This window comes from Pseudorca crassidens, chromosome 20 (genome assembly GCF_039906515.1).
Source record: "Pseudorca crassidens isolate mPseCra1 chromosome 20, mPseCra1.hap1, whole genome shotgun sequence".
Lineage (NCBI taxonomy): Eukaryota > Metazoa > Chordata > Mammalia > Artiodactyla > Delphinidae > Pseudorca > Pseudorca crassidens.
Window position 1 is genome coordinate 12052092 of NC_090315.1, and position 6643 is coordinate 12058734.

The window sequence follows — 6643 nt, forward strand, 5'->3', positions numbered from 1 at the left end:
GGAAATGGTGAGGGAACCCTACCAAAATCCAAGCTCCCAGATGTCCTTCATGACCTCGAAACAGGCCTTTCTACAGACAGTGGTCTCAGACCTGCTATTAACTCTTTTCGGCATCGGAGCTCTTTGCTGGGAAGGGAGAAAACAGAATGCGCCTGTGGTTTGGGATTAACTTTAGAGGTGTCAATTTATGCTTTTCAATATATACAGTTGACCCTTGAACAACTTGGGGGTTAGGAGCGCTGACCCTCCACTCAGTCAAAAATCTGAGTATAACTTACAGCTGGCCCTCCATATCCAAGGGCCCGCCATATTGGAAGTTCCCCATCTGTGGATTCAACCAACTGTGGATCGTGTATTACTGTACTATTTACTATTTTCTTTTCATTAATAACTGAATGGCCACATTTAATTCCAGGTAAATGTTAGAACCTCTTGGATTACAACTATAAATACATTTTTTTTAAAAAAAAGGAACACACAGAAATAACTGTCAATGGTGTCTGAGAATAGAGCCTAAGTCAACGTACGTTGCATGTATTGCAGGCAAGGCAGAGGCATTTTTTTTTAAAGCTTTTGCACAGACTTCAAATAATCTTAAAAGAAATACGCAGGCCTTTACAAGATTTGACTTGCTGAAATCACAACACCTTCCACTCATGAAAAGTCATAAGACTTCAGCTTTTAAAGAAAATAATAAAATAAAAAGAACAGTTCCAGCCTTAGACCAAAAAGACCTGGAGGAGTATGGTGATTAGATTAAACAAGCATGGTCAAGCTTGCCACCTGAATGCACTTAAGAGCAAACGCTCAAAGGGGGTGGGGAGGAGAACAACCTATTTGGTAACAAAGGTGTATTATATATACTGTGATATAAAAAAGGTATGATGGAAATGTACCTTTTGCTAAAGCTTATGCAAGTTCCTTGGTCCATAAAAACTATGTTAGATTTTCATCCTCTAGTTTGATTACCTTTTACTCCAACCACATCTCTATTTCTTGCCCATTTAAACAAAACCAAACACAAACCAACCAAACAAAAATAACAGCTGAAAAAAATCAATTTCCAAAAGTTTGTACATTTTGATGGGTTTTTTGTTTGTTTGTTTTACTGTGGCTTCTGCACTTCAAATCAGCACTTGCAGGTAATGGGCTTTTTGAATAGTATCACTGGGTATGAAAAGTTTTCCCAAGAAACCACAGAAGATTGTTCATTTTTTTCTTTCTTTTTTTTTTTGTCAACATTTGGCTGCACTCAAGTCAGTGTACGTCCTAGCAAAAAGACGGCAGTTAGGACACAACTGTTGCTGTAGATGATGTGATATTGGTCGAATTTGTGCTGACATTTGTGTAATTCCCCTTGCTGTTTGTGTTTGACTCATTAGGGGGCACTTGGCTGGAGTTGGCTCGAAGGATGGCTCCCCGCACTGCAGTGTGGCTATGGCGCCAGTTCTGGGGTGTTGGTGGAATAAGTGATTTCATCATTACGGACCAAAGTCACTGGACGCTGGACTGGCTGCCGGACCCCTCTCCAACCTTCTCGGAATGCAGAAATGTCTGGGATAACACAGAGCATACTCTCTCCACGTCTGTACATAGTTTCAACTTCTACATCCCCAAACGACACTCATAAATTTGGAGTGAAATTCTGTCCTGTAAGTTCAAGCATTGCTACGTCCCCACCGCCATTCAACTGAAGACTGTCTACAACAGGCACGGGTATGACTGGGGCAAGGACAGGGCCCATCGCCTCGTAAAAGGTATACTCTGCCTTATCCGTACTATTGATTGTCCAGGAAGCGTCATCATTTATCATCTCTTTATTTGGTTCTTTTGGGCATGGAGTGGCCTGAAACTGAATTATTCTTTCTTAAGAAAGGCACAAGTACATTCTTTCTGTATCCTTAAGGTAAAATGCACATTTATGGAGCTGTGACACAGGATCATCTGCATCTAGTAATGCGGTCTGCTTACCAACTTTCCTAATTATCAATCTTGGGAGTGCCATGCCAGTAACCGAACACACAAGTTTGACTGTTTGTCCATAATGGATGTATCCATCGCGGTCTGTGAATTCTTCTCCTTCTGATTCATCATCATCTAAGAGATGAATGTAAAATGTTCCCCACTGCTGAGAACTGGCATGGAAATTACCTCCTTCTACATGCAAGGATCTGGTACTAACTGTCTGGGATCGAAGTCGATTAAACAGAGCCACCTTTGTTACCGAGGCGATGCATAAGTCAGCATTTTCCAATGACTGCTTCTTTTTGGAAGGTTTGGAGATGACTTTTATCCGCTTGCTGAGGAACCTACCAAAGCCATCACTATTGCCACAGAACATCTTTACAGACAGCACGAAGTGCTTCCTCTTGTCTGAATCAGATATATACAATGTTTTGGCCGTGCAATAGTTCTTTCCTTCCAAGTTCAGCTGCTGCATTTCTTGGTCACTATTTCCTATTCCAATAAATGCACATGGTTGAGACTCTTGTTCAGAACAACCATCACATTCCATTTGTTCTTTTTTTTCCCTTCCATCCACTGCCCATAAGATACACACAAGGAGGAGGGCAAAACAACCTTTTTTCATTTCCATATGACTTCTATGCAGCTTTTGCATGAAGAATAAGTACTGTTTGATCCCCTCGCTCTTTTTTTTTTTTTTTTTTTTTTTTTTTTTTTGCGGTACGCGGGCCTCTCACTGTTGTGGACTCTCCCGTTGCAGAGCACAGGCTCCGGACGCGCAGGCTCAGCGGCCATGGCTCACGGGCCCAGCCGCTCCGCGGCATGTGGGATCCTCCCGGACCGGGGCACAAACCCGTGTCCCCTGCATCAGCAGGCGGACTCCCAACCACTGCGCCACCAGGGAAGCCCCCCTTGCTCTTTTAAATAATTTCGCATAGCTTCCCTAGTAAGTCATTTAGATGGAGGCCGCTCACCAAATTTTCTTTTAATCCACGCCATGGTACTTCAAGAATATGTTCAGGTAGGGCTTCCCTGGTGGCGCAGTGGTTGAGGGTCCTCCTGCCGATGCAAGAGACACGGGTTCATGCCCCGGTCCGGGAAGATCCCACATGCCACGGAGCGGCTGGGCCCGTGAGCCATGGCCACTGGGCCTGTGCGTCCAGAGCCTGTGCTCCGCAACGGGAGAGGCCACAGCAGTGAGAGGCCCGTGTACCGCAAAAACAAACAAACAAAAAAACATGTTAAGGTAAGCCACAGGCTGGAACACTTCGATGCCCCTCAAAACACCTCAGCCAGTGTATCTGTATCATTCTCCTTTCCTTTTGAGATAATAATGGTTCCGAAGAACCATAATGCTTCCATTTGAATGACAGTTTCATAATTTCAACGACTCATTAACATAACAAAAGACACCTTTATCACTCAGGAAATTCCATGGGTTTTAGGAGCTGTGAGCCAGGAACCTGTCACAACAGGCACCATCTTCCACAAACTCTCGCCAAAACTCCAACCCTCCTGTACTATTTACTATTGAAAAAAAAATCCACGTGTAAGTGGACCCATGCAGTCCAAACCCAAGTTCAAGGGTCAACTGTATGAAGAAATATAGGGGAAAAAATGTGTATTGGGACTTCCCTGGTGGCCCAGTGGTTAAGACTCCTTGCTTCCACTGCAGGCGGCACAGGTTCGACCCCTGGTTGGGGAACTAAGATCCTGCATGCTGTGCAGCATGGCCAAAAACCAAAAAAAAAAAAAAAAAAAAAAGTGTATAAACACAATCACACACTCATCCCCTGCCAGTTCTGGGTATGAGAGAGCCCGGGAGCAGTGACTCCACAGTAATGAGTACACCTAGTACCCATATTTTGGCCTCTAATCACCATTCTCCACTACACAGAAGAAGGCCTCCTTGTTAAAAGGAGGGACTAAGTTGGAGAAGGTCATTTCGAGGATGTGACCACTGGTTGACCCATGAGCTGGACTTGGGCAATTGGAGGCTCCTTGCCCCCTCCCCTGTCTTTGGAATATGCAGTCCACTTGCCGGCTCCCCACTAGAAGCTGCCTCCAGGACACAGCCTTGAGACAGTAAGATGTCGTTAAGACCATCTGGATTGAATACATGACTGAACCCAGTTAAGGCCTCTATATAAACTTTTAAGATTCTGGCAGGCAGGTGCAGAGATCTATTTGTCTTGCAGTCACCAAAGACAAGCCTTGTATGTGAGTTCCCTTATTAAACCTGCCACCTTCCAACCTGAAGTGATCTGCCTCTTTCTTCAGTCTCTCCCTACCCTCTGTGTCTGGAGCTTCTGTTTCAGATTTCACCTAGGAGACTCCCAAGGGTGCAAATCAACAGGCTGGGAAAGTACAAGGTGAGCCTCACATGTCCTGTGCCAGAAAGTAAGGGGGTGATTAAAGAATGATGGGTACAAATTAAAAGGACACAAAAGCCAGCCTAAAGGGTTCCCATGGCCAAATCTGGGTTAATTTAAGGATCAAAATAAGTGACAGTAACTGATCATAACACATTGACTAGATTAGAAATCCAAGAGTCTAGATTATATTAATAAAACAGTTAATGAGAGTTTAATGAAAAGTAGATATTTTCATGAACTCAAAGTACCACTCCACACACTACTTCCTGATTATAATGGAAAAAACTAGTACCTTTACAGTGAAAGGTGTAGCAGATATCATATGGGTCCAGTAATCGAAATTAACATCCCCACAAATGGGATAAATAAAATTGTATGCCAAGAGAGCACATCATCACTTCTGTGATATTCTGGTCAAAGGTGCATAAGCTGAATCTAATCACGAGGAAATATCAGACAAGTCCGAATTAAGGGATGTTCTACACAAGAACAAAAATAACATGTGATCTTCTAAAGTGTCAAGCTCATGGAAGTCTGAGAAACTATTCCATACTGAAGGAGCCTAACGTGCTGTAATGACTAAACGCATTGTGTGATCCTAGATTAGATAATTTTGCTATAAAGGACATTGTTGGGGCAATTGATGAAATGTGAATGGAATATGTGGATTAGATGGTAGTAATGTACAAATATTAATCTCCTGATGTTGGTTGTTATAAAATGATTGTGTAGAAAATATCCATATTTGTAATAATATACACTGAAGTATCCAGTGGTGATGGGACATCATGATAGTCTCAGAGTTCAGGGAAGGAAAATCCTTTGTTACTTCACTTGTAACTTTTATGTAAGTTTGAAAATAATTGTTTCAAACATTTAAGGGGGGGATTGTAGAGTTACCTTCCTGTGTAATTATGAAATTAGCTTCTACTAAGACTTTTGTACTGGTTAGGATAGACTTGATACTTCAGATAACACCTGAAATCTCAGTGTCTTAGTGCAAAAAAGATTTCTCACTCAAGTGATGTCCAACAGAGGTCAGGCAGTCCTTCATCTTGTAGCTACATATATGGAACAGGTGGCACCCATAATTCATGGCTAGAGATCACTGTGGAAGAGGAAGGAGAGAATCACCTGGAATATTTTTATGGGCAATGCCAGGAAGTGGTGCACATAATTTTTGTCCTCACTCCACTGGCCAGAATTCAATCATATGGCTCCGATCCATATTGGAGGATGTGAACATAATCTCGTGTGCCTATAAAGAGAAAACAGTGTGTTGACCATATAGGAGTGTTTCTGTGATACTCTTAAAACATCACTTCGATACACTTTCTCTCATGTGGTGGAGACTAATGAATTTAAGGGCCTGCACACTGATTAAAGTTCTCACCACATTTTATTTATTTTATGAATACACTCTCTGATAACTTGTATGACCGGACATTAGAAAAAGAACATTAGGTTATTTTTCTAATACGGTCTGTTTAATAAATCTGAAGACACACCCCAGTTACAATTTTCTTCCCGTGTAGAAGGTATGGTAGCAGTTTGAGCATTGACGATAGCCGTGGCTACAACCATCACATTTATGGATTTTGTTCTGCATAGATGGTTAATGACTGGGGAGACCAGAGGTATCTCTGGAATCCTTGACATGCATGATACCAATAGAGTCCATCAACAGTGTAGGAAAACTGATGTCTTCCAAGAGTGGAGTGCTAACTGTAGCCCTTCCTGTAGCACGACCTTCATGGATTGGACATAAATAAGGGTGCATGCTGTTTACTAATACTTGAGGTGCAGATGAGGCCCCTACAACACTGTGCTATATTGTCTGTTGGTCACATGGCATCATCACTTCTTTTTACGACTGAATCTGTTAAGGGCTCCTGTATTAAAAGAAAAGACAGGAACAGCATAGCTCAGAATCCCCTTCCCCAGATGTTTCTTGGTTATAGTTGGCCATTGAAAAGGCACTCACATGAGACTTAGGAAGCAGAGGAAGAAAAGGCATTATTCTCCGGAGGCAATTGCAGGAGGAATCGTGGACAGGCATGAGCTTCCAAGCATCCAAGTGAGCTTCTTAAGAATCATCTAGGGAATTCCCTGGTGATTCAGTGGTTAGGAGTCTGTGCTTTCACTGTTGAGGGCCCGGGGTCAATCCCTGGTCGGGGAGCTAATATCCCACAAGCCTCGCCGTCCGGCCAAAAAAAAAAAAAAAGAGTCATCCATATTGATGCTGCTGTGAGTGCAACTGCTGTGTATGCTGAGCCACAGCTGTCATGCCAGCCAGGTGCAAA

The 6643-nt window shown here is 42.8% G+C and overlaps 1 pseudogene; it reads right to left on the minus strand.

Moving 5' to 3' along the window:
* Nucleotides 1-1287: 1287 nt before the first annotated feature.
* LOC137214360 (recombining binding protein suppressor of hairless pseudogene) lies at nucleotides 1288-2564 on the minus strand (annotated as a pseudogene).
* Between the last annotated feature and the right edge of the window lie 4079 nt (nucleotides 2565-6643).